General features: G+C 35.6%; 1 long non-coding RNA gene across 1 annotated transcript; it reads right to left on the bottom strand.

Moving 5' to 3' along the window:
* LOC144374336 (uncharacterized) lies at nucleotides 1-24,703 on the bottom strand. Its single transcript, XR_013433781.1, has 3 exons — nucleotides 24,547-24,703; nucleotides 7,299-7,459; nucleotides 1-334 (listed from the first exon to the last, which is right to left on the bottom strand). It is a non-coding gene; the product is annotated as an uncharacterized LOC144374336 (long non-coding RNA).
* Nucleotides 24,704-24,717: the final 14 nt, after the last annotated feature.

A 24,717-nucleotide genomic window follows, 5' to 3' on the forward strand; every position in this document is an offset into this window, starting at 1 on the left:
ACAGAAGTATATAAACATAGAGTACAAATTTCTAGTTTTTTTTTTATCTCCTCCTCTTATTCCTTCCCCAAATTCTACTTTTTTCATATCGACACATGGATAGGCACAAAACATTTTTCTTTTCTCCTAGAAATTATACATTTATAAGCAAGAAAATTAAAGTCAGTAGAGTAATTTGCTCTACACCAAAACCAAATCACATAAATGTCTACCTTTGTTTAAATATCCATGTTAAAAAATGAGATAGAGTACTTTGTACTTACTTATTACATATTTTGGCAGGCAAATACATTTATAGCTTCACTTGTTTTCTCTCCAACTCTTTTACAATATCCTAAGAAACATAAATTTTTACTGTCAGTAGGCAGTTGCACAAAGTTAAAGGAACTATTTTATTCTTCTGCTTGTATCTACCTGAAATGTAGGTGGGTTAGGGAATATCAATTTATTTGAAAGAAAGCATATTTTGCATAAAATCTAGCATCATTTTTTTTAATATTTCTGTTAGCCATGACAAAAAAAAGTAATACCACTTTCAGGGAATATTCAACTTCCAAAATTAATAACATTTCAGGGAATGTTATCAGTATAACCTTTTTCTTTTGGAGTATGAGAGTCATAATTTGTTACTAGTGTATTAAAACTAATTACTTGTAGCTCAGATGTTAAAACTAGCAGAGAAAGGATGAAGGCTGGACTTGGGTCTTAGAATTTTAGCCCAGTGCTTTGACCACAGGCCACAAAGACCACATCACAATGTGGCCCCCCAGCTTTGCCAAAATACTCAATGAAAAGTAGCATAAACATGATAAAGCACATTATCATTGCTATGAGTCAATATGTAAGTTATTCAAAGTGATAAACATATATTAAAATAAGCAACTCTACTAACTACAAATATATTACAAACAGCTTTCTCGAAAATAAAGAAATATTCACCTGGTATACAGTTGAGATGAAGGAACATTGGCAAGAGTTTGTTTATTGGTTTAGGTTTTATTTGTAAATTATTGATTTAATTCTGAACATTAATCTACTTTTACCATTGGGAAACAAACTTACAGGGAAAAAAGCACAGCATTTCTTATTAAACTCCATAAAAGTAAATCATGTAATATGATGAGCTATTATATTTATTTAAAGGGCAATCTCTACCTCCAAACCTTGGTTATATTTGCAAATATTCTGATCCTCTGTTGACAAGAAACAGAATTAAAGAACGAATAGGATGGAACATGAAAACAATGCCAAGCAGAAATCTATCTACAAGGCTATGAGGAGGGCGGCTGAGTCACATGTAAGAAAAGCACAGTAAACATGGTAAGGTTTTAGTATGATTTGATGATAAAATCGAATCAGGGAGAAAAAATTTTCTCAGGTTTATGCTAGAATCATTTATAACTTTTATAACTTCTCTACTACAAGCAAATGATCTTGTAAAAATATATCAGCAAGGGGGATAAAAAGGTGATATAAACTGCATTAGTGAAAGTTTGTTAGCAAGACTTCATTGTTTCCAGGAAAGCTTTGGAAGAGCTTGGTTAACTCAGAAACCTCTATTTCATGATCTTTTGTTTAAAAAAATAGACTTCTAATATCCTCCTCACTTCCAGTACATTATATCTAACAAAAATTTTCACTGAATATAAATACTAAGTTAGGTTCCTGAATGCTCTACAGATCCCCTGAAATGGAATCTACAGAAAGGGAGGAGGACATTCCTGTAGAAAAAAATGTAGATTGATGGGCTGTATCCAAATCTAATGAACCAAAAAAAATGTGGGCAGGGAGCACTGGACAATGTACTTAAATGAGCTCCCCAGATGATTTGTAAGGAAACCAAATCTTAAAAATCACCTTTCTGGAGTCAAAACTTTCATGTTTGTTCAAATTTGAACTCCCATATACATAATAATAGTCACTCTGCAGGTGAGAGTTACACATTTAAGAAATTAATAAGTCTATGAATGGATCAATGAGTGAGTGAATGAATAGAACAATTGAGAGCTGTCAGAAAACTACAACTTATTTGGGTCTCAATGGGAGAAACATTCGAACTCTTCACCCTCTTCTCAAACCCCAAAGAGGTCGTGATTATTAGAAAATGTAAGATACAGTATTACTAGTATTATATGTTAGTATGAACTAGTGCAATTTATGGAGCAGGTGCATGATACTTGCTGAATGAATGTGTTTGAATGGATTTTCTCAAATGTCATCATTGGATTATGGCAAGGCAAGAACAGGGCCATCTTCAGCTCCCCAAAGGCCACACTTCAACCTGCACTCACTTGGCATTTGTGAAGGCAGAGATGGCACCAAAACCAGCTAAAATTAGGATTTAGAAACATAAGTGAAAACTCTATATTGAGGAACGTTTCACCGGACTGTTACTGTAAAACATGGGCTTACCAGGAGAAAACACTATTTAGCATGTGAAAGATATTTTAATACATCTCCATAAAGTCCTATTTTTTCAAATATGCAGATTGATTTAGTGAAAAGTAGAAAAAAATGCATGTGTAGATTTTCAATAATATGGTTAATTATGGTCATCAACAGTCACAATAATTACTGGATATTTTTTAGAATATCATATATTTCAAGGTGAGACCTACTCAAATTGAGGTAATGGGAAGTTATTTTATCAGTATCAGAGATTTAGAGCACTAACTTCAGTGGTTCTTAAAAATTTGTTATATCTTAAAACAACACACGTTGGGGTATGTTATTCCCCAATATGTACTAATTCTATATTAAATCATTTTTGTATTGTATTGAATAACATTAGATATAGTATTTTAAGCAATCTTATGGACAATATTGAAGGATATACAGATTTACTTTTTCAAAATCTTCAGATTTTTGTCAAGAATCTTTTAATCCTCATTTTAAAGTGACAACTCTTTTTGTCATCCCGATAGCTCCATTCATCAACACTCAAAAGAAAAACAATTGACAAAAGTGCATTTGTATAGTACTCTGTATTTCAGAGTGTTCTATATACCTTAAATAATAGATAGACAGACAGTTAGATAGATAGATAGATAGATAGATAGATAGATAGATAGATAGATAGATAGATAGATAGTTAGATAATTTTTAAGAAAACATTTAGGTCCCCTCCCTTTTTGTATTTTGACATCATTGAGAAAAAACATTCATTTTTCACTAGGTGAAATGTGTGTTCTTAATTTGCAAATATGGGGAGCTTTTTGTTTTAAAGGGTCTTTGATTTAAAAAAAAAACAACAGTGAATATTCTTTTTCTAAAAGGTTGATCAGGATGTAAACCAATTTTCCAAAAGAATGCCTTAAGGTAATGAGTCCCTCTAACACATTAAGTTTATATTTTACAAAATTTGGCATGATATTTTGGTTACAGAAATTCAATGACTGCATTAAGTAAAATAATCAGTATAATTATAAACTGTTCATGATTACTCACTTTAAAACAAGTGATATCTGTTTGTAATAACTTTATTTGGGTTGGCAATATAATTTTAATTTTATATAACTATGAGCTAAGGATGGAAATCATAAAACATGACTAATGTTTTTATTTTTAAGCATCTCTGGAATGTGACGTTTAGATATATGCCTCAGCATCAATTCTAGGAAAGCCTAAAATTTTTTACAAGTAATATTTCATACTAAAATCTGTAGAATGCTAGGTATATCTATCAAATCTAATTCTGAGGATTTAAAAAATGAATAAAAATCAGAATAAATCACATGGGAAAAATTCAAACACATAATAGCTATTTGAGTTTCAACTAGAATAAGATGATAAATTCATGCAATGTAATAAAAATTGGCTCATATTTACAAACTGAAAAATGTTTTAAACTAACTAAGCCCCTCAAAATTTTCTTTGAGAATAATGGAATAAATATAATTTTTATAAATTACGTTTTTTTCTATCATGACACCTTGTCACCATATTTTCAAAAAAGCTGATTTCAATATATCTTTTTTAAAAAATTTGGTACCAGGCATTGAACCTAGATGCACTTAACCACTGAGCCACATCCCCAGTCCTTTCTATTTTTTATCCTTATATTTTGAGATAAGGTCTTACTAAGTTGCTTAGGGTCTTTCTAAGTTGCTGAGGATGTCTTTGAACTTGTGATTGTCCTACCTCAGCTCCCTGAATCACTGGAATTACGGGCATGCACTACCATGCATGTCTAGATTTTAACAATTTTCAAGAAAAATTCTTAGTAAAATATTTTACTCATTGTGGCCATTAATTGCCAACATAAATATTTAAGAATAGTTTGCATTTGTGGTTGAGAACTACATGGTTTGAGGTTACATGGCAGATATATTATTCAATGTCTCATAATTACAGAATCAATTTACAAGGTGTTTACAACTGTTGTGTATTAAAATTCTACAAGTTTGGCTATTTTATTACCTGATAGGTAGCATTAATATTATATTAATCTACTTTTGTACTATGGATCCATAGACAGTATTTAAAACAATCTTACAGAGAACACTATTCTATTTTAAAAATTATAGATGCCATATATAATATTTTCATATACCTAAAACAGTTAAAAAAGAAATCCACATATATACAATTAAACAACTGAGTAATTAACTATTAATCAATAATATATTAAAAATGCTAGATATTTTCATGGGTGAAACAAGAATCACCAGTTTTGCTAATATCTACTAGATCAACTAAAAAATGTTTCCCTTTATATCAACCAATTTTATTGAGGAATAATCATTGTTTATATTAATATTAGGTAATAATTATACCTTTGAATTTTTCATTAACTCATAAGGTATACAGAGTGCTTCCCATGCATGATAAATAAAATTTTAGCCAGTTATATCCTGATATACATAACAAGTTAAACCTTTAAAAACACATAAGTTTTAGCATATTCATTCTACAATGTATCATAAATTCAAAAAGATATTTGAAATACCAAATGTCTCTATTGCATCTTACAATAGTCCTATGTCCTAAAATTTGATATCACATAAATTTTCAAGAACTTAACATTTGTATTTTGCATGTTACTCTACAAACAGTTTCAAAACTAAGAAATTGTACATGGTACTATTTGGAGAATAGTTCAGTGGACTTAGAACATTCCATGTTATCACAGGGAAACTTTATAACTTAGAAATGAAAATTATTCTTCCACCAGTAACCTGTGCCGAGATGTGTGGGATTACAAAGAGAAAGTGCAAACTTAAATATTAAACTTGCTCAGTACACAGACAAAAATGTCTAAATGAAAAAAAAAAGAATTAATAAAGGACAATTATGAATTGCTTATCATTAGATATTCTCCAAAACTCAATCCTCTAGTTGGAAAACAAGAAATGTCATAACAAAGCAGCTGAGATGTAGGGGATACCAGCTCTGAGAAGAAATCTGTGTCTCCGTCAAGAATCCCTTGGTCTCATCCCCTTCACTGTTACTGACCAACACAGAGGACCAGTCACAGAAGAGCCCATATCTCTGTGAACAAACCTACAGGAGTAATGACAACACTACACCCACTAATCGTATTCCTACTTGTCCTTCAGGTCTAACCAGGGGAATCAGCATGTCTAAGACATTCTCTGATCACTGTCCCTCAATTCTGCATTAAATGTCAACTTTATATGCAAGTGGGGGCTTAGCCCAATTATTGCAGGTAGAAAACACTACCAGAGTGATGTATTTATATTTTTATTTTGAGTGCTTTGAGTGCAAAGTTCCTGCAAACAGACAATTATTATTTTATTTTTATATCCCCGGGACCAAGCCCAGCCTAGCACATACGTGCTCAGTAAATGTTTATTGAATGTTGAATGGAAGTTAAATGCAGATACTGTGACTACATCTGGCACACTTACCACACTAATGATTTAGAGGTGAGGAGAAAGACTTAATTGCTTTTAAAAATGCAAAAAATAAAAAGAAAGATTATTAATTGCATGTAGTAAAAATGCCACTATACAGTCTCCCTAATGGTAAAAAAAATGCAGTTATTATACCAGGAACCATTTAGAACCTGCCATTATTGACTATGTAATAACACCTCTGAAGTCTACATATGGATACATGCATCATTTATTATAATGAAAGTACTTTACTACCATTGACACTTTAAATAAAGAAATGTGATTTAGAAAATAATATTTTTAGAACATTTATTTTCCCCCTGGGACTCCATATTTTATATGTAAAACTTATGTGAAGCTTTCAAAGTATTACCTCATTTTTTCTCTTTCCAGTTAAATATAGTAGTATCTTGTCACAAAATTTCAGAAATAGTTTTAAATATTTATATGGACAAACTGATATCACTGAATTAAAAACACATAGTGTTACAGATGGCTAACTCTCTAAAATAAAATTTCATTTTCTTCTTTTGAAAAAATGATTTTCCAAAGTGAAGCTCAATTTAAAAACTACCTATGTGTGGGGGAGTTAGGGGTGTATTTCAGTGGTACAGCATTTGCCTAGCATGCACAAGACCCTGGGTTCAATCCCTTGTGTCACAGTAAACGAAAAAATAAGAGAAATTTATACAGGAGCAAAACATACGCATGCTTCACTAAGACATATAAAAATATATTCTATATATACAAGATTAATAGTTTTCATGAAAGTAATGACCCTGAAGAGACTTAAAAATCTTTGCAAATGTTCCTGTCATTTATGAAACAAATAAAACACTAATTTACTAACTGCCTCTTTCAAATTTATTCTATTTTTTCTAAAGTATCCTTAAAATAACAGAGGGACATCTTTTTTAATATTTATTTTTTAGTTCTCAGCGGACACAACATCTTTGTTGGTATGTGGTGCTGAGGATCAAACCCCGGCAGCACGCATGCCAGGCGAGCGCTCTACCACTTGAGCCACATCCCCAGCCCACAGAGGGACATCTTGAGAAGAGGACTGAAATGTGTACTTTGGATATATATTAAGGATAATAGGTGTGATCAAGGGAATTATAATCAGAGAATAAAGCAGACAGACTTAAATTGTTGTCACAGTTGCACACACAACAAAGCTTGATTAAGTATTGGAAGGCAAAGTGCTGCATACACAAAGCACAAAATACTGTCTAATAAATATTTCACATGCTTAGCTGATTTCAATTTGGTTCTTACATTTAACTTCATGAAAGTCTAATCTAAAGAATATGTTTAAATGATCTCTTTTTCCTAAGACAAAAATGATTCAAAACTTTGTTTAAAAACCACTTACCCACTGCATACTTTACCATACAAGAGAAAAAAAGAATGAGATAAATGATTAATTTTTAACATTACCCAGTAACTCCATTGCATCATCTTCGTTGTCTTTTTGTGTTACAGATGGGGTAGGGCTGTGGATAGACTCAAAGGAATCCTGAGAAAACATGGCTGCCAGAAGTTTCTAATGCTGCTGTTGTTGCTGTTTTAATCCTTTAGTCTTGGGCTCCATCTTCAAGCTGAAGAAATATTTACCATTAATTAGTTCTGGTGAGTAAAGAGAATTTACAATTTTTTCATTCATGTATTCTGTTATGCAAATTGATGGACAGATCAAGTAATATTTTCCCCAAAGATAACAGAGTTATAGAATCTCTCTGAAACAACCTGTGGTAATTCACTGACAAATTTCTAAGTGAGTGTGGGAAATCTGAAAACTCCAACACTCACTTAAAAGAGGAGGCACTATGTTCTGCACCTACCAACTGTTGCCATGTGAGAATTAATAGATTTTCTGATATTTTAAAAGAAATAGAAAGTCCATGTAATTATTTGCTGATTTATAAAACACATGATTGTCAAGCAAAATATAAACCATGGGATAAGTATTTTAACCTGCTACACTAAGATTCAAAAATTAAAAATAACAGCTTTAATTTCTTTTGAGTGTGTGTATACAGTTGTCCCAGAACCATTTATTTGAAAACACTACCCTCTCCTCCAATCATCTGCAATAATTATAGTGCTTTCAAGTCAACCTCTTTGCATAATTTCCTAGTTGACTGTTCTTTCTATTAATATATACATGTGTTTCCTTAAAGTCAGGAGACTGTTGTTTAAGTATCAACATTTACCACTTTGAGTGAAGTGTGGACACCTTTCTTCTGCTTCAATTCCTTTACCTTTCTTACTTTTAAATATTACTGTTTTGAGTGTTCAGTAGCATTGTAATTTTTGTTTCAAAAACCACTATATAAAATCCCTTGTATATACTCATATTTCTCCTTTTTATTCTTTCTTCCCAATGTTCCAAGATTCTCTTGCTCATCATTTCCTGTTTGAAAAACTTCCTTCCTTCTCTCATGTCCTGAGCTTTCTTTCTCCACCATCCACTTCCACCTTGATGTTCTACTTTACCTAGGGCCAAGAACTTTGGAGTCAGCTAAAAATGAACTGAACCTATGAAACCATGAGACACAATATGTTTTTCCTCCTCTAAGTTGTTCTTGTCAGGTCTTTTGGTCATAGTGATGCAAAATCTCTTTAACATTTGTTGTACTTGGAATCAATCTCAGGACCTTGTGAATGCTATGAAAGTGCCCTACCAATGAGTTGTAACTCTGATTTCTTAACTAAAGTAGAAACCACTTTAACCAATCAATCAAACTGAGTGTCACCAATTATTGAGCAAGGTGACATTATATACCTCTTGATATGATACCATGATGAAATATACAATGAAACTATAGAATTGTTTCCAAAAATGTTTAATCAAGAAATAATTTGAGAAATATAGATATGGGAACATTTTTCAAAATAACTAGCATGTAGATAGTCTTCAAAATCCCAATGTCTCGAAGGAAAACAATGCCAGAGGACTGTTCTAGATTTCAGAAGACTAAAGAGACCTGACAATTAAATTCTACACATAGTCTTTATTGGACACTAGCTTAAAAAGTAATAAATAAATATACAAACAAAAGCCCATAAAAGATCTTTTATAAAGATGTTATAAAATTATTATTAATATAAAAGATGTTATAAAAGATCTTATAAAAGATGTTATAAAATTATTATTAATATAAAAAACTTTATGGCATCATTGTTAAATGTTTTGATATAATCATTATATTATAACTATACAAGAATGCATCCTCATTCTTAGGAAATGCATTCCAAAGACTTAAGGAATTGATAAGTGATAATATCTACAACTTGTTTTTAAATGGCTCAGCAAACAAATATTGCAAAATTCTAATGAATATGAGTGGAATGTATGTGAATATTAATCATCACTACTCTTAAATTTTCTATGGTTAGAAATTTTTCAATGTAAAAAATTGAGGAGAAAAATACATGAAAGCACACACATGAATATTTATTTCATATCTGTCTTGTATTCCAATTAGGTTCCCCCAAAAATAAAAGATTATTGCTGAGATATAAAAATGTACCCCTTTTAAAATAATTTTTAAAATATCTTAATTACTATCCATGTAACTTTAAATAATTAAAGAAAATTAGTTTTACTTAATAGTAGTATGGTTAAAACATAACTGTACATTTGTCAATTGATGGAAGAAGTTTCTTTAGTCCCAATTTATTGTCATGGCATTGGTATCTGCATCATTTCTGTATGTCTTTTAACTGAGAAGTATTGTAATGATTTGAAAGTCTACCAGGACCAGTTATATTCACTGAGAAGTAACACAAAAAAATTACACAATTTTAGTTTTGATTTCACAGTTGATAGATCTGACATGCAAATTGTAATTTACATCTGAAATTATTTTAAGTCAAATTATTTTAAAATAACAGTATTTGTGGGTTACTGTGGCCCCATTAGCTTTGAATTAGGACAATGGACATACATATTATTTTGAACCAAATCTATTTTCTACATGAATAACATTGGACAAGTTATTTACCCTTTCTTGTCTTGCTTTCATTGTCTGTAATGTAGATTATAGTATTGCCTATTATATAGACAATTTGACAATTTAAAAGGGCTAATATTTGTAGCACTATGTAAAGTAGCTAGATTAATATGCCTACTGAATAGGGAAACTGAAGTTCTCATTTATGATTTTGTATTTTATACTGTAAACTTAAATGACAACAAAATATTTTATTGAATAATACCATATGCTTAACAAAATTACTTTGTTTTTATGCAAAAATACAATTATAGTTCTATAGAGATTTCCCCCTTTAGTAATAAATAATAATTCTCCAAGTATTACTGTTTGAAGCAGGTGTTTTATGAAGATTCTGACAAGTTTATTTATTATTATCTACCTAAATTATATACAATAACTAGAAATTACATGTTTCATGCAAAATTAAGATATATACTATCTTAAAGATGTTATTTGATATAAATAAACATAACAGCAATGTTTATTTTCATTCCCATAAAATAACATTGTTTTGTAAAGCTAATATTTGATCAAAACATGCCTAGTTACAAATAAATTTATCTTCCTGAATGTAATCTTAGATTTCTACTCCAGGTCCATAACTATTTTTCTAGATTCCTTGGGGCTGGGTGTGCTCAGCTGCATAAACTCTATATTATGTAACACCTCCAAGGAGGGTCTGAGGCTTGACTTTGCTACCAATTACAGTAGTTTTCTATGTCGTTATGTATCAGCATCACCACTGAGTAGGTTAAATAAAGAATCTACAGTGTTCAGATCTGGTTTTGCTGTCATGAGTTATGAAAACCATTTCAGTTTTCTGAGCAGCTTGAATTTCATAATTACAGATAAGGACTGTGAGGAACACATCCGAATACACAATTGATAGGTTCCCAAATGCTGCTGTTAGGTGGGGACTGAGCCTTGATGAGCCTTGATGAGCCTTGATGCTGGAATTTCAGAAGGCAGAAGTTAAGTCATTGTAGTGACAATGGGAGACATTAAAAGCCTTCTGGTTGACATTGATAAAGGGGGTTTCAACAGGTGGTGGAAATAAAATTCTATTGGGAAAAGATTACAAGTGGAGGGGGATAGTGAACAGAAACTAACGGCAGTGAGGAGCCTGGCTGTAAGAACAATGAAAATCAGAGCATTGACAGCTGGGGCCAGGGAGGAGGCTTCCTTTTGTAGAAAGGCATCCCATCAGAGTTTTATGCTGATGGGAATGATCTAGCAGAGAGAATAGAGGTGGACACAGGGAATAAGCAGCTTGCACAGTGGCTGAGACTAAGCATCTAGAACCCAGTGAGGGGCTTGCTTTGGGTGGGAGTGTGGGCTGCACCCACTTGGGCACAGATGAGCCAAGCCCACCCATGGTACTGGGAGGGTGCTTGTGAAGGAAGAGTCTCTGAACCTATTTCCCCATAAAACAGGAAGCAGCGTCATCAGTAGAGAAGAAGATGAAGAGACGATTTGGGGATCTGAGGAGAGAAGTGAAAACATGAAATCATTCCTGAGGAAAGTGAATATGTGGATTGTTCAGCCACTGGCAGCAACTTCACCGAGCAGCGCTAGTGTGCACCTGCAGTTGGGAGGTCATGAGTTCAGTGACGCCAGCCAGTGGAGCCACAGGTTCTCCAGCCTTTGCTAGTTTCACCACAGAATGAAGAATTGGATTGTTAAAAGGAAACTAAGACAAAGGAAAAGAGGGATGAGTGAGTTGAAGGTATCTTCAAGAGACTGACTACCATAGTGGGCCATGGACAAAAGCTGAGTAAAGAAAAAAACAAGGAACAAGGTGGTGGGTCAGGAGCAATGGAAATTTAACACAATCGAAAATTATCAGGATGGAAACTTGGCACACCCAAAAGTTGGGTGTCAGAAAGAATGATCAAGGACAAAGGCTGACAGAGGGTGAGATAGCTAAAATTGACATTAGCAATGGAAGATAATGATAATGAGAGGGTCCAGGATATGATAGAGGGAATGAGTGGGTCAGGCAAGGTGGAATTCAAAACCAATAATGAAGAGCAGGTGAAGGAAAGAAGGGGCCAGATTTGGGGAAGAATCACTGATGTTTATATTGATATCACCAGGAAGGTAAGGATTTAGAGAAAGTGCCTAAGTGGGAAAGGGGAAAGACCAGGGGATTGTCAAGCATGGCTTTAAGAACATGTGCATGATGATCCGGCTGAAAACATGGTATTCTGGAAGCCACGATTCTAGGGAGATTTTTTTTTGTGTGGGATGGGGGTGTGGCAGGTAAAGTGATAGAGCAAAATCTGTAAGCAGCAGAGAAGCAATGACTGGTCTTGCCTCTTCTCTGGCCCCACAGGCTGAAGATCAAAGAAGTAAAAATAGCATAATTATGAGAAAATAGCCTCAAAATAAAAACCTTCTTCTCAGTAAAATAAACAATCAACGAGGTGAAGAGGGAGCTTACCTTTTGGGAGCAAATTTTTGCCACATGCAAGTTTGATAGAGCACTAATCTTCAGGATCAGAACTCAAAAAACAAACAACCCAATCAATAAATGGGCTAAACAGCTGAACTGACACTTCTCAGAAGATAAGATGATACATAATCAATCAATAAATATATAAAAAAAGTTCAACATCTTTAGCAACTAGAGAAATGCAAATCAAAACTACTCTAAGATTTCATCTCATGCCAGTCAGAATGGCAGTTATCAAGAATACAAACAACAGTGTTGGTGAGGATGTGGAGGAAAAGACACACTCATACATTGCTGGTGGGACTGCACATTGGTGCAACCAAACTGGAAAGCAGTTTGGAGATTCCTTAGAAAACTTGGAATGGAACCACCATTTCACCATTTCTTGGTTTATACCCAAAGGACTTACAAACGGCATACTATGGTAATGTGGCCACATTAATGTTTACAGCAGCTCAATTCACAATAGCTGAAATATAGAACTAACCTAGATTCCCTTCAATAGATGAATGGATAAAGAAACTGTGGTATATATATACAATGGAATATTACTCAGCATTAAAAAATAAAATTATGGCATTTGCAGGTAGAGAATATCATGCTAAGCAAAGTAAGCCAATCCCAAAAAACTAAAGGCTGAATGTTCTCTCTGATAAATGGATGCTGATGCATAATGGGGGGGAGAGCATGGGAAAAAATGGAGAAAATTTGGGCACAGGGGAAGGTGGGGTAGGTTGGGGGTATGGGGGAAGGAAAGATGTTAGAATGAGATGGACATCACTACCCTAAGTGCATGTATGAGTGCATATAAGGTGCAATGCTATATTGTGTACAATTAGAGAAATGAAAAGTTGTGATGCAATTATATACAATGAATCAAAATGTGTTCTGCTATCATATATACCTAATTAAGATTTAATTAAATAATTAATAATTGAGAGAGAGAGAGAGAGAGAGAGAGAGAGAGAGAGAGAGAGAGAGAGAGAACGAACAATGTTGTGGGCAGCCAGAATGCAGAGAGCAGTGCTGAGTGAAATAAAAGGAAGAGAGGACTGAGGTCTTTCTAAGAGCATCTAAGGGTTCTCCAAGCCTTCCTCTGGCCCTCCCTTTTCCAGGTCTCAATCCTGGAACTCTTGTGCAGAGAGAGGCTGTAAATTATTTAAGGGCACAAAATTTGGAGCAAGAGAGTCCGGTAACCAAACTTGGAACAGAGAAACAAACACACTGGGACTTTGTTTCCTCATTGCTGCAATAGGGATAATAATAATGCTTTCATAAAGATAACGTGAATCTTAGATTTCATCTCACTCCAATCAGAATGGCAGCTATTATGAAGACAAACAACAATAAGTGTTGGCGAGGATGTGGGAAAAATGATACACTCATACACTGCTGGTGGGACTGAAAACTGGTGCAGCCAATAGGGAAAGTAATATGGAGATTTCTTGGAAAATTGGGAATGGAACCACAATTTGACCCAGCTATCCCTCTCCTCAGTCTATTCTCAAAGGACTTAAAAACAGCATACTAAAGGGACACAGCCACATCAATGTTACAGCAGCACAATTCACAATAGCTAAACTGTGGAACCAAATTAAATACCCTTCAGTAGATGAATGGATTAAAAATGTGGCATAAGTACACAATGGAATATTACTTAGCAATAAAAGAGAATAAAATCATGGCATTTTCAGGTAAATGGATGGAGTTAGAGAAGACTGTGCTAAGTGAAGTTAGCCGATCCCAAGAAACCAAATGTTGAATGTTTTCTCTGATATAAGGACGCTGATCATAGTGGGATAGGAAGAGGAAGCATGGGAGGAATAGACGAATTATAGATAGGGCAGAGGGGTAGGAGGGGAAGGGAGGCAATATGAGGTTAGAAACAATGGTGGAATGTGATGGATGTTATTATGCAAAGTACATGTATGAAGACACAAATTGGTGTGAATATGCTTTGTATACAAAGAAATGAAAAACTGTGCTCCATATGTGCGATAAGAATTGTAATGCATTCCGCTGTCATATATAAATTAAAAAATTGTTAATAAAAAAAGATAAAGTGAATCAAGAGAATACACAGAGCAGTCTCTAAGTGGTAATTTAATATATCATGTGTTCAAAGAACACCAGGTGGCATCCTGAAGATTTGCATGGCTTCCAAGATAACAAGAAAGGGAACATTTTGGGAGGCCTTATGAAAAAAAGCAGCAGTCAAAATTTCCGTTTTGTGTTAATATATTCAAAGAATCATTTTGCTTTGGTTTAGAAGGATAACTTCTAAACTGGAGTTAAATGGAAACATAAAAGTTTAAATTTAGTGGCCAACCTCCCCTACCTCAGCCCCCATGGGCCTAGCTGTCTTGGTGAAACCCCTTCCAACCCCCCACCCATCCCACCTCCTGTCTCCAGTCTCCCCCATGTTTCCAACCTTGCTCCACTCTGCTTCATGCTCTGTCCCTGAGCACAGATTGGTAAAATTCATTTAATCTGGCCCAGTGTCTCTGTGTGGTAGAAAACTGGATGATGTTTCTAGAGAATTAAATCCTGAGCTTGTAGAGTGCACCTTCATGGCATTTTAGAAAGAATCTCTCTCTTTTCTTAACTACAATTAGAAATTAAGTGGCTCCCTTCATATTAAAGCCCAGGGAGTTGAAGAGATCATAAAGTTTCATGCTTAGCTGTTGTACTTAGGTTTTTATGTATAAGAGCTTAAAAAAGCTAAATACTATGTTTTATAATCAATTTAGTGAATGTTCACTTATTAAATGCTTATTATGTGCCTAGCAGTTTGGGAGCTGAATTGCAGAAGTAAGACTCTTCTTTTTCTTTTCCTTCTTTTCTTTCCCTCTTTCTTTCTCATTTCCTGAATATTAATGAAGCAAATATTTTGAATGCAGTATTTTTTTCTTTCGCATTACTCTTACCAGTATCTAGCACATTATCTGCTATTAATGTTCAATAAATATTTAGCAAGTTGACTTTTTTCTTTTTGAACTACTTTTTTTCCCTCTTACAAACACATTAAATAAATTCAAAATTAACGGGATCCATATGTCTTCAATGTGAGAGATAAGAAAATCCAGGTAAATAGGAAGATTGATAGTAAAAAGAAGAAAAAAAAACACATAGATAGTAATGTTGAAGATGAAGAATAAAAGTTAGATTATAAATTCATAACTTCTGTGAATCAACCTGCAATGATCAAGATGATTTCAGGAGGGTTGAAGCAAGTATTTTTTTAAATCTCTTTAAAACACATGGTGTTGACATTAATATAGCACAGGTCTGGAAGACCTAGATATGGAGTAAGCCTCAAATGTTGCTTAATACACATGAAGTCTATGGATAACTAGTACTGTGTTTTGCAAAATAATTATTAGATCTGAGATATGTTTTTCTACTCAAATAAATTAATGTATTTCTAAACACCTTAAAATTAAATTTTAAGCCCTATGAAAATAAAATCATTGATATTCTAGAATAAGTGTGTGCTTTATATTTCTAGTTTTAAGAGAAATTTATTAGTCATGAGGTACAAATTTTGTATATTTTGGATATTAAGGCTTCTCTTTTGGATTTCTTTGACAGATTTACCACTATTAATCAATATTTTATACCCTTAAAATTTTCATGTTAGAGTATGTCTAAATTACTTAAGTTTGACTTTTCTTTGTTGTATTTTACATTTTTTGTATGATGTCCACAATAATCAAAATATGACAATATTAGGGCAATTTCTTTGCTCTTGGTCTTTGCATGTAAAAGAGTACCCTCTCTTTGATCTTCTTTGTTCTTCTTATTCTGCTTCATTTCCCATCATATGACCTAATGCCTCTTAAATTTAAGTCACACATTTGTAAGTTGCCTGGTCTGTTTCTCTGGAAAGGAAGCATTTCCTAGCTTTATTCACTGGCATATCAGAAGTCATTTTGAACTTTAAAGAAAGGGAAACTTTTTAACAGGAAGTAAATTTATTGTCTATAGGGACATTTAACCTACATTTTTAAATAATAAGATTTAGATTAATTATATGGCATGTTTAAAATCAAATAGCAATGCTAAGTTACAAAGCCAGTTCACCAGATCTATAATATTTATGGATATTATTCTTGTTTTAGTAAGGTGGTTTAGCCTCAAAGGAGCCTCATTAGGTTTTCAAGGCTTGATGAGCCTATTTACAAATTCACATTAAGATTTAACAAGTCATTTTAGGAAATTCATTACACAGCTATTGCAATGTCTAATTAAGATGGTTTAAAATAAGATTATATAGGATTATGAAAATTTTTGTTTACATTTATTTTTGTAAACATGTGATTATTTTTTATAACTCTTCATGTGCAGTAGGTATATATGCTTTCCCACTAACTGGCCAGACAAGCTACAGCTTGTCTGTAATAGGTGGTATCTGACAAATACAGGAAGTCTTAAAGCATTCCCCAACACATCCCCCTCACTTTTATAAACACCCTTTCTTATCTTGTTCAGGTGTTTTAATTTCTTTTTTAAAACTCTCTCAATTATGAATTTGAAAGTCAAAGAAAGATTAGGTGGAAAAATGTCCATCAACACAAAATACAACATTTTGCATGGAATTTAAGAGATTTACAGAGCTCTTGAGTCCCATCCAGAGACTGGCTAGGGGTCATGGATGTCATATTAGTGTCTCCTGTTCTTTTCTGTTAGTTTCTCCATAGTACCCTTGCAACTGCCTTCACTTTAACCAGCACTGAACAATTAGAGGTTTCAGTTACACATTCCAAAGTTGTTGAACCTTTTTGTACAAGGCCATACTTGGAGGGGGGGTTAAGGAAAAAAGTTTAATTGACATACATTATTTTTAAAAAATTCTCTAGGAAAATATTTCAGGTAAGTTTCTACCCATAAGACTCTCAAGTTTAATATACCATCTATTTAATTCTCTTTAAGAGTGACAATTCAGCCTGTCATGTTTCTATCATTCTGCATGAAAGGGAAAGTTGGCTACTTGCTAAAGATGGAGTATTGTAATAACAACAATTCAGAGAAAAATATGAACAATAGATAGTAGGAAAAAGTGTGTAAGGGATACGGGCAACAACTAAAGATAGACAATAAGTTAATAAGCTGGCGAATAAGTTTTACCTTGCAGATGTCTAGTAACAGTCCTTACCTCCATCACTCCTTTAACAGATGCATATTGACAACAACCATATAGAAGCCCCAGTGGGAGAAAGAAAAATGGATGCAGTCAGGCTTGAAAATCAAATTTTCTTTGAGGAGTCTAGAATATCATTCAGCCTGCTAATGTTTAAGACGGCTAAATTATTGTACATGTTCATTACTATTTAAGTGGAAAGACTAATATTATAGGTACAGACTCTAAGCCATTAAAAATTTATTTACACCACATTCTTATTCATCCAAATCAAGCTTAATTCTGTGTGAGCTAGTAGCAAAAACACAGGAAATCCTGTCTTGAATTAGAAAAAGGGAGAAATGTAGTTTCTAACAGAATTTACCACTGTTCTCTACATGTAATTCAGATGTGCACATATTTTTTTCTGCTCTAATGGAACATCAAGGTAGAACTTCACCACTTCCTTATATTCATAGGTATGTCTGAACCCATAACTTAAACACAAAGAAAAATAAAAGTGAAAGCAACTTTCTGAGACAAATATTTGAAAGCTCTTCCTAGACTGCATGCCTGTAATCTCAATGACTCAGGAGGCTGAGACAGGAGGGTTGCAAGTTCAAAGCCAGCCTCAGTAACTTAATAAGGCCCTGAGCCACTTCAGGAGACCCTGTCTCAAAATTTTAAAAAATAAATAAATAAAAGAAGAATGGAGATGAGCCTTAGTAGATAAGCACCCCTGATTTCAATCCCTAATACTACTACTACTAATAATAAGTTTTCTGAGAAAGGGATTAAATTAGGATTGCAGAAAATGATTCAATTAGAATTCCCCATTATTCAGCATTCCAAAGAGAATAAGAGCCTCCTCACTGAAGCTAGGAAGAACATAGAAGCAGTAAGATAGCCATTATTATGATTAAATAAAAACAAAATGAAAGCTGACATTTCTCTATTTTACATTTAAGAACTAAATATCTACCAATTAATAAAGATAAAGGTCTAGTGGGTGTTATAAGTCTTATATTAAAAATAAAATTACCCTCATTGATAGGTGAAATTGATCTGGCATTTCACAGGAGAAGATAAATGGATTTTTAAAAATTTTTTTCTCCTCCTTATATAGGACACTTCAACTATTTATATAAAAAATTCATTCAAAAGGCCTAGGTTTATCATATTCAAGTGTTAAAGGCCAAAGACAAAGCATTTTCAAAACAGCACAAGGAAAAACAACTTATCACATACAGGGGATCCTCAAAAATATTTGTAGCTGATTTCTTATCCAAAACCAGGAGGGTCAAGAGGGAGAAATATTCAAAGTATTTAAAATGTCTGGAAATCTCAGGTGTAGCAAAATTATCTTTCAAAAATAAAGATGAAATTAAAACATTCCCATATTTTAAAAAATATCCAAACTGAGAGAATTTACTGCTACCAGACCCAACCTTCAAGAATTACCTGTTTGGTGGTGCATGCCTGTAATCCCAGTGGCTCAGGAGGCTGAGGCAGGTGGATCGTGAGTTCAAAGCCAGCCTCAGCAAAAGTGAGGCCCTAAGCAACTCAGTGAGACCCTGTCTCTAAATAAAATACAAATTAGGGCTGGGGATGTGGCTCAGTGGTTGAGTGCTCCTGAGTTCAATCCCTGGTTACCCCTCCTCCAACAAAACAAAACAGTAAATGAATTAAACACTCTGATCAAAAGGCAAGGAGAACAATAATGGATAAAAAAAAAAACTATGACCCAGTATACACTACCTACAAGATGCAGTTTAGATCCCAAGACAATTAAACAGTAACCCAATATGAGACAAAATATTTTATCATGCAAATGGGTCAATCCATCAGGAAGACATAAAAATTATAAATATATGCACGTAACAGAGCTTTACAAAATGTAGAGCACAACCTGTCAGAACTGAAGAGAAGAACAGACAATGTAACAATAACACTCTTATTTCCAATGAAAAGCTAGGCAGAAAAACTAGGCAGATGGACAAGGAGAAAGAAGACTTGAACAACAGTATAAGCCAACTAGTTCTAATATACACCCATAGAACTCTCCACTGTACCACAGCAGAAATATTCTTTTAAAATGTACATGGAACAATCTCTAAGATAAGACAATATTTTAGGTCAAAACATAGGTCCAATAAGTATAAAAAGATGGAAATTACACAATGTATCTTTTTTGATGACAATGGAATGACTTTTAAATCCACAGTCAAGAGAGTATTTGAAAAGCAACTTGTGGAAATTAAGCAGTGCACTTCTGCACAGCAGAGAAGAAGTCACAGGGACACTGGAAGATGCTCTGAGTTGAATGAAAACGATGTGTTTAGTTTTCAAGTCTCCAAAGCTACGCCTAAAATGGTGATCGTGGACTTATTGTTGGAAATGCCTGTATTAAAGAATTTTAGGATTAATAATCCAGTTTTTAACCCAGAAAAAGAAGAATAAACTACACCCACCACAAGCAGGAAAAAGAAATTAATCATGGTTTGAGCAGAAATGAAAGGACGAGGACAGGAAATTGAGAAAATCACTGCAAAGCAAAAATTGGTTATTTGAAAATATCAAAAAAATTGAAAAAAAACTTTAGCTTGACTAGTAGGCAGGAAGGAAAGACAGAAGGCACAAAAAAAGGGCACCCCACTACTGACCTTCTTCCAGCCAAAGGAAAACAGGGAACACTCTAACAACTGTACCCAGCTAACCAGACCACCTGGCTGAAATGACAATCTCCTAAAACTGACTCAAGAAGAAACAAATTCTGGCTCAACACTAAGGAGACACTTTAGAATTTAAGAATTTTTAAATGTAGAATTAAAAAATTCCTATAAAGAAAAGCTCAGACTCAAGTGAATTCTTCCAAACATTTAGAGAGAGAACCAATCCTAAACTTCCAAAGCATATTTTTCCTCTTTCTTTTTTTGGACAAGTAGATGTTAAGAGAATATTTTCCAACTAATTTTATACAACTATTACTCTTAACCACAAACACCTAAGAAAAACATCACACACACACACGCCAACAACAACCTAGAGAACAATGTCTTTTATAAGTATATATGCAAAAACTTCAGCAAAAATCCCAGCAAACTGAAATGTACAGCACCTAAAAAGAATCACATACTATAATCAAGGTAGGTTGATCCCAGGAAAGCAAGGTTTACCATTCAAAAATCATTGTACTAGACCATTATCAATAAAATAAAACAATCATCTCAGAAACACACACACACATAGAATACACACAAGACAGAATCCAATAGCTTTTTATAATAAAAATATTCAAAAAATTAGGGATAAGAAAGGAACTTATTCAACCTCATAAAGATCATCTTTGAAAAATCCACAGTTAATATCACAATTAGCTGGGCTCAATGGACCGCACCTGTAATCCCAGCAGCTTGGGGGGCTGAAGCAGGATTAAAGCCAGTCTCAGCAATGGCAAGGCACTAAGCAAGTCAGTGAGACCCTGTCTCTAAATAAAATACAAAATAGGGCTGGGGATGTGGCTCAGTGGTTAAACACCCCAGGGTTCAATCCATGGTACGTGCCCCCCCCCAAAAAATTATTGTAAATGGAATTCTTTTCTTGTTTGTTTGTTTAGTGCCTCGAAATTGCTGAGGGTGGCTTTGAACTCACAATCCTCCTGACTAAGCCTCCCAAGCTGCTGGAATTATAGGCATGTGCCACTGCACCTGGCTCTAAAACTATTTCTAAAAAAAAATTTGCATAACTGTCTAGAAACTGAAAAACCACCACCACAATTCACAGACTAGGAAATGTTATTTACAAATCATAGACCCGATGAGGTCTAATATTCTGAATATTCTAATATTCAGAACTGACAACTCATAACAAATATAGAATTCTGAATGTGCTAATATTCAGAATTGATAACTCATAACAAAATAGAAAAATGAATAAATGACTTGAGTAGCTATTTTTCCAAAGAAGCACTGCATGATCCAATAAGCATCTAGAAAATTGTTCAACATCATGATTCATTTTGGAAATGTTAAGACTACCATGAGATTCTACTCTGTTCCCACTAGCGAAATCTAAAATAAAAAAGATAGCAAGTGTCCGAGAGCATGAGGAGAAACCAGAATCCCATACATTGCCAGCAGGTGTGTAAAATCCTGAAGCCACTTTGTAAAAACAGTTTGACAGTTCTTTGGTCACACCTAGAGCTACCACAGGACCCAAAGATTCCATTCCCAGGTGCAATCTCAAGAGAATTCACATAACTAGTGCATGAATGTTCACACCAACGTTAATCATAAAACCCCCAAAGTAAGCACCATCAAATATCCGCCATCTGATGCATGGATGAAACAAAACCTATATCCATACAGCAGGATGTCACTGAGTCACAGAAAAGGAACTGATGCTTTAAAACTATGCTCAGGGGTTGGGGCTCAGTGGTAGAGTGCTCACCTAGCATGTGTGAGGCGCTGGGTTTGATCCTCAGCACCACATTAAAAATAAACAAATAAAATAAAGGTGTTGTGCCCAATTATACTTGAAAAAATATTAAAAACAAAACAAAACTATTCTCAGGCGTGTGGGTAGCTCAGGCCCCAGATCCAATCCCCCCACTGGGGGAGAAGACCCAGCAAAGTGAGAAAAGGAGAGTTCCTCAGGCCACATGCTGTCCACCAGCACTCATGTTAACTGTCCAGAGCAGGCAGGTCACACACACCCATGGACTAGTGACCGCCATGGCTGGTGGCAAGGAGAAGAGGAAATGCCTGCTAAGGCGTGGGGTTGTAGTTTCTTTCAGAAATGATAAAAATGTTATAAATCAGAGATGACACAAATTTTGAAGACTCTAAATACAAAGTTCACGTTTTAAAGAGACACATTTTTATGACATGTAAAAATTATATTTATAATAAACACACACCTACACACACACACACACATACACACACACACACAGATTTACTGAGCAACAATTCACATATACTTCCGCTTGCCCATTTGAAGTTCACAACTGAATGGCCTATGGTGCATTCACGAGTAAGTGTTGTCATGACCACAGTCAATTTTAAGATATCTTTGTCATCTCATGGAGAAGCACTTTGTAGCTACTCCCCTTCTCCCTTCATCTCTCCCCAGGCTGGAGCACCTCCTAGGGCACTTCCTACTACAGATCTCCCTGTCCTGGGACTTCCCTGTGACTGGGTCATGGAATCTGCGGTTCTTTGTCAGTGACCACTTTCCCTTAGCTTATCATTTTCAAAGTTCATCCAGGCTTTGGGAGGGATGGGACAGGTGGCATTTTATGGCCTGATAATCCTGCAATGTCTGGCTGTGCCACCTTCCTCTATTCATCCATCGACTGGTGAGCACTTGGGTGCCCATTTTTTGGCTATCATAAATAGTGCTGCTGTGAACACACATGTGGAAAGGTTTCCGTGAAATGTAAATTTGTCCCAGGAGAGGAACTGATCGTAACTGTTAAAATGAGGAACTTCTAAGGCTGCCTTCCAAAGGAACTGCCCATCTTGTACTGTCCCCCAGTAGTGGTGGGTCGGGGGTTTCAGGTGTGTCCCCTTGTTTGCCAGTGCTGGCTCCTACCTGGCTCTACCTGCCAGGGTGTGAGCTGGTCATGCTTTCAATTTTTTGTTTTTGTTTTTTTAAGGCGTGGGAGAGCGTACAGAGCTGGAAACTTTGATCTCCTGATAAGTGTTTTCATGATTCCCATTAACACCAGATGGCTGGGGTTTTTTTGAAGTGGGGGTGGGAGGAAGCCTGAACTGAATCGAAGGGGTGGGCCTGAGAGAGGTGAAATCAACCACTCTAATCCACAGTCTGCCAGTGCCTGAGGTAAGAGGCTGCTGCAGAAATCCTCCCTGGAAGTCCTCCCTGGATGGTCCGAGGGAAAGGCTACCCTGTGGCAGGAGCAGGAGGAAGTGGCAGACAGTCTTGTTCCAGGGCGCTGTGGAACGAGATTAATGGTCTAGGGCTCCCTGAGCAATGGGTGATGAACCACGGACGGCACAGCCATTCCGTGCCTAGGGAACCGGAACCGGGCACAGCCTGGGACCCCCCGCAGAAGACCCCTAAGAAGGACCAGCACAGTCTGGAGCTCTGCTACCGTGTTCTCCATGCTTACTTCTCCCTGGTCTGAACCAGGCAGGAGGGTGGCCAGGAGGCCACACTAAGCAAGGGTTTGTCTCAGTGGGGTGAAGAGTGAACTTGTGGACAGAGGACATTCCTCTTTTATTCCCAGCAGGGAAATGGCTACTGTCAGAGCTAAAAGTAGGTCACAGACATGGCCCAGCAGAAACCCTGTACTGCTAGGTGGGTTTCCGGTTAGGACTGTCCCAGCCAGGATCTGGCAGCAGGAGAGATGTGCAACTGCCCAGTAGGGCCTGACGGGCGTGGAATCCTGTCCTCTCTCCTGCTCCAAGCAAATGCCAGGAACAACTCAAAATCCATCTCAATCTTTGCCCTCATGTTTGTGGCCGAGAGGCTGTGTCATTCCTGTCTGGGCTAGCCTGTGTGTGTGTGTGTGTGTGTGTGTGTGTGTGTGTGTGTGTGTGCAGCTGTTAAGCATTTTCTGTACTCTTTGCAACCACACTTGGATCCTGAGTACTCCTGGTCAAAAAAAGATGACATTCTAACAACCAGTAGGAAGGAGGCATCTCTAGCTACCCCTGTAGATTTCAGGGGTTTGGCGAAACTGCCAGAGTGCAGGTGAACCTGGAGGGACTGTTTTTACTAGAGTGAATGTTCTTCCCAGACCTATCCTTCCTGCGGTGAACCATCATATGGTGCATCAATTCCCAGCGACACCAGGGCACCAGATCTCTCCTGAAACACCAGAAATATCTTCCTGTGACTGATTATTCTGAGTGTCAGTGAGCCCTGCATGCTGCCCTCTAATTAAAAGCACATCCTCCAAGCGTCACAGGAAGCACCTTGTGGTAAATGTCATGTGTGGTTTCAGCGGGAGGTAAACTGCATCCAGGGGCCAATCTGAAGCTGTGGGATGGGGTTTCCTGAGATCACAGCAATGACTCCCACAAGCAGAAGGCCCACCTGGCTTCTTTTCCCTTCATGGAAAAAAAAAAATCTTCGACGAGGTCTTACCACACACAAATCTCTTTGGTGGTACTGAGAAAATGCTCTGGCCCTTCAGTGACTCTAGTTGGGCACAATGGCTGTCACAAAGGCCTGCAGTGTTGTGCTTTCAAGCCATGGAGGCAGCCACTTGAGCTGGCAGTCACACAGGAAGCTGTCACTGCTGATGTGGCTGAAAGA

Source organism: Ictidomys tridecemlineatus, unplaced genomic scaffold (genome assembly GCF_052094955.1).
Source record: "Ictidomys tridecemlineatus isolate mIctTri1 unplaced genomic scaffold, mIctTri1.hap1 Scaffold_64, whole genome shotgun sequence".
In the NCBI taxonomy this organism is placed as follows: Eukaryota; Metazoa; Chordata; class Mammalia; order Rodentia; family Sciuridae; genus Ictidomys; species Ictidomys tridecemlineatus.